The following is a 5,136-nucleotide window of genomic DNA, read 5'->3' on the forward strand; positions in this document are numbered from 1 at the left end:
GAGGGAGGGGGAAAAATGAGGAGCTTACACCAAGGGCTCAAGTGGAAAACAGGTGATGTGAGAATGATGAAGTCAACATATATACTAATGTGCTGGACACAAATGATGTATGTACAGATTGTGATGAGTTGTATGAGCCCCTAATAAAATGATTATTAAAAAAAACTGTTTTGTTGTAGGAAAATTATATACTTCCCAATTCAACATTTTTTCCATCCACGATTCAATGGCTTTGGTTACCGTCATCTTATGCGACCATCACCATTCTCCATTTCTGAAGCCCTCCACGCCATGAACAAAGGTAGTGCTCATAAATCAAGACCCTTTGGGTTCCTTCCCTCCCACCTCTAGTAATGATCCATAAGCTTTGGTCTGCATATATTGTGCACACTTACTATCACAGGCAAGTGAGATCCTAACATACAATGTCTGTCCTTCAGTGATTAGCTTCCTTGGGGGGAGCATCCATGTTACAACAAGTGTCAGAACATCATTTCTCTGCAGAAGTGTTGCTTTGTGAACAGCCACCCCTCTTCCTGCATGCATTCACCATGCGAATGCTGATCAGGAGAATGTACCTTTTGAATACCTATTTCTGACTAACCCTGATTTTCAGTTAAATAAGTTTTTTTGTTTTGCTCTCTATAGTTTAATCAAAATCTGATCAATACTTCACTTAAACACTATTGGCTAAACAGCATTGAGAAAAGGCAGACCCGGAGAAACGACACAGATCCCGCATCAGGCAGTGTGTTAAGCTGGCAAATGTACAGATTGTGCTCAAATCAAGGGGTGGCCCTTCGAGGTAAATTACAAGGCTCATTGCTAGGGCAAGCCAGAGTTGGAAGAGCCAAATTCCGGATCAGCTCCTCAGTGAAATTGAATTTGACACCTCTTTCCTCAGGAGATTGGGAATTATCTTCCCCAACATGCACTTTAGAACATCAGCGTCAGCCCATCTGCCTATAAATTTAGATCTCAACACCGTATGTAAAGTGTCTTTCTGCTGTGGTCATTAGCAGCGAGAAAAATCCTCCAGAGGCCCATCCTTAAATGAAGACCCACAGCATCTGTACCACCCTCCAGGAGCCGGCAGCCCCGATGAGGGACTGGGGCAGTGGGGCTGGGTGGCAAGCAGAGAGGCAGTGTGATCGAGGATCAGGACATCTTGAGGCTGGTCCCAGCTCTGCTGCTCGCTAGCTCCATGGCATCGGAAAAAGACAGAAATTCTACAAGTCACAAAGAATCGTTAAGGATTGGGAGTCCCTAAAGACACTTTACTGCTGTTCAAATCCACTCAGTGACATCCTTCAGGAACCCATCTGTCAAAGTGTCCTGTAGTGGCTTGATGCTGGAAGCCGCCACTAGATGTCAACTCCCACCAGGGTCACCCAGGGTGGGGAAGTTCCAGCAGAGTTTCTAGATGAAGATAATTCAGGAAGTAATGTCTAGTGATCCATTTCCCCAAATCAGCCAATGAAAACCTTCCAGATCACAACCGAACACTTGCTTTGGGTACACATTGAGGAAGGATTGATCAGTAGAGCAAGACACAATGTTTGGTGAAAGAGAGGGCCAACAACGGGGAGGAAGACCTCTGGTGAGACAAACTGACAAAATAGCCACACCATGGGTTCGACGGTGCCAGCGATCAGGAGGACAGCACAAGACTGGGCGGCATTTCGTCCTGGGCTGCATGAAGTCCCGAGAGTCAGAATCTCCTCTGTGGCGACGGCTCACAGCACCACGGATTCCAGGTGATGCTCTGGGTGATGCTTTGTGCTCAGGGACGAGACACTGCAGCACATCACAAAGTGGGCGATGCCACCCCTGCGCGGTGCTGGAACAACCCAGGGAGCTGAAAACACAGACACCTATACTTTACCCTGCATTATGTGCTACAGATAATACAAAAGTTTCCAATTCCCAGGGGCAGGGGAGCAAGGAATAATTTTTTAAGTTTTTCCTGAAAAGGGGGCGGAAGATCAAACAAGTTTTGGGATCTCTAGAGAAGTAAATTTTCCATTTGCTCACCCGTGAGAGCTCTATTATGTCTGAACACCGGAAACAAGGAAGGCTGCAGATGGAAAAGAATCTCATATCTGAAAGGCAACTAGCTCTCCACAATCCTAGAAGGTGGGAAGAGGTTAGTAGCTCCACTCTATAAGGAATCCATTATTCATCAAGGATAATTGGTTATGTAAGGTTGCAAAATTACAAATGAAACGAGAATTCCTTGATATATGGATTGCCTATACAGGAAGAATCCTTTTGTACCTGTATAACGCATTCATGTATTTATTTATTTATTGCTGCTGGGAATATACACACTTCACGGTGACACTGACCACATCCTTTGAGCTATATAAACACGGTCAGTCTCCTGGACCTGTTCCTCTTCTAGTAACATACACACTCTTTTTACATCTTCCTAGTGGTTTATCATCTAATCTTTTGAATTGCTGTCCTCCCTTGGACCCCACATAAATAGTGTTTAAAGAAGATCATTTACTGGTTTAGTTAAATTATTGTTTCTTTTGAAGAAACTTTCAGAGAAATTTTTAGATATAGGTTTAAAGATTATCTCAGTGCAATGGTTCAGAGGTTCATCTAACTTAAAAGTCCAGGAGGAAAGTATGGAGTTGATGAAAAGCTAAGTCATTTCTGAATTGCTCACTTCTGATTGGGATTCTTCTCCACAATCCTTGTCCAAAATGCTTACAATGAGATCCGGGCAGTTCTTCTGACCTCAACGCAAGGGAAGCAGTTTGTCCTGGAGGCAATTGGGCTCCCACTCCAAATCCTCCTTCTGCCCCTTGCTCTGTTTTTCCAAGTGAAGAAAGATGAATTACTGAGCTTTGGATTGCCACTTGCAAGCTTTAAGATCCCAGACAAATGTGCAATGAATTAAAATGTGGAACACAACACTTAACATGTTATTAGGCCAATTAATCGGAATATCTCATGCACCTATGATCTTAAACCAGCAAACCAAGTAATCAAACCCCACGATGTCGTTGGGGATGGACGTCACGCTTGGTAAAGGAGAGGAGCAGTGAAAGAGAGGAAGGCCTTCAACGCCATGATTGGCGCGTGGCTCAGACACAGGAAGAACAGTGACGCTGGCACAGGACCGGGCAATAGTTGTTCTGTGCACAGGGTCGCTATGGATTGGGCTCTCCCCAGGGGCACCTAGCAACAACAAGGATCATCTCAGCATCTATTCTTTTGTTGCTGCTGTTGTTGTAAGTATATCCCTCACACAACTTTTGCCGATTGAACCTTTTTACAAGTGTTCAAGTTATTGACAGCAATGGCAATAATTGACTGTGAAGTCTACCCCAAATCAATGCAATGGCCGCTCTCCCTTCTTCCTCTGGTCTCTACACCTTTGCCTTTTTCTATCAGTGACGTCAAACATTTGTCCTTTGGTATCTGACTTCTGTCACTCCGAGGGAGGAGGCCTGGCAGCAGAGTTGGTTACCTTTTGGGCTGCTAGATAGAAGGTCAGCAACTGGGACCTGCCAGCTGTTCCACAAGTTAACGATGACACTTCTTCTTCCTATCAAGATGTACATCTCAGAAACCCTCAAGGGCAGTCCTACCCTGATCTATCGGGTCACCATGAGCAAGAACTGAATCAAGTCATGAGTTCTTCTATCCAGCATATTGTCTCCCAGTCCCCTGTACTCACACAAGTGGGAGTTTAAACAAGGTCGTGGGCCAATTTCATCACATTGTACTTCCTTTGTGCCAGGAACTTTTAAAGCCCTCTCGTACTGTAGCATGTATCGAGAGTTCCTTTATCCTACTGGCTGAGCAGTGGGTGGACTACATTTCATATGTAGTGTTCCCAGTTTTCTCTGTTGTGAATTCTGTTGCAGGACCTCTGCTTTCAAGTCTGTGGGGCATACACGTAGGAGTGGAATTGCTGTGTCAATGGTAGCTCTGTTTCTAGTTTAGTTTAGGTTCCCCACCACCACCACCCCCAGAAATACCACCTTGTTTTTCTGCAACTACAGTTCCATTTTGCATTTCTACCTGCAAAGGTAAAGGTTCCAATTTTTTTATGTGATTTAGGAGGGACAGAGAGGCTTGTTTGTTATTGATGTTGTTTTATCTTAGCTATCCTAGTGGGAATTCAGTGGTATTTCATTGTGGTTATGATTTTCATCTGTCCTACAACTAATGTCCCTGAGCATAGTCTCATGTGTTTGGTGGCCAGATGAATGTCCTCTTCAGTGAAATATTTATTCAGGTCCTTCGCTCATCTAATGACTGGGCACGTTATCTTTTTGTGGTTAGGTTGTCAATGTTTTATATTCTGGTTATGGAAAAGAAAAAATCTTAACAAGTTGAAACTTTAAACAACACCTCCTATAAAAGGTTTAAACATAAAAATAGGCATTTTCAAAGTATTCCAGCCAGAAAGTCTCCATTGAAAGACAAAGGTTGTTGAAGAGCCCAGGTGATGTGACAAAGTCACTCTATGACCAAGAAAAGCAGTTCAGGTAAGGGTCACTAACAGGAACCAGCAGGCCTATGTCCAGGGCAATATAATTAAGGATCTCCTAACTTTGGAGCATATAACTCTAGGCCTCTTCTTTTGTGCCAGATGGCAAAAATAACCAAAGACTGTCCAAACAATTTGGTGCATCCCCGGTGTTAGGATAAGTGAGATTGTGAGTCTTGCTTTCACGTTTGTTTTTGAATCTTGAAAAGATTAGGATAAGCATATAGCAAATATCCTAACTTATATTGCAATCATGGTTGTGGTCTTGTGAGACTCCACAAACGTTTGTATCCCTCTTCGAGAAGATAAAGGAAGTCACGGAAGAATATGAATCCCTTGATCACTAAGCACACTGAGTCCTTCACTTGGTTCTTGGTATGTGTGTAAGAGAGAGACAAGACTCTCCCAGTGGATGAAGTGGCACATCGGTTCACATTGTAGCCCAGTTTCCTTATCTTGGCCCAAATGATAGCAAACAATGAACTGTCTGGCTACTTTGTGCAGTGTTGTTGAAGAGCAATAAAGTGGTTGTTTTCTATATCGATAGGCATCTAAATAGGGCCCAATAGGGAAGAGCTCTATTTTCATTCTATCAAGCACCAACTCCTCATGGCCATTCGAAA

This window comes from Echinops telfairi, unplaced genomic scaffold, assembly GCF_000313985.2.
Source record: "Echinops telfairi isolate 266 unplaced genomic scaffold, ASM31398v2 ScPeMD7_443;HRSCAF=831, whole genome shotgun sequence".
Classification (NCBI taxonomy): domain Eukaryota; kingdom Metazoa; phylum Chordata; class Mammalia; order Afrosoricida; family Tenrecidae; genus Echinops; species Echinops telfairi.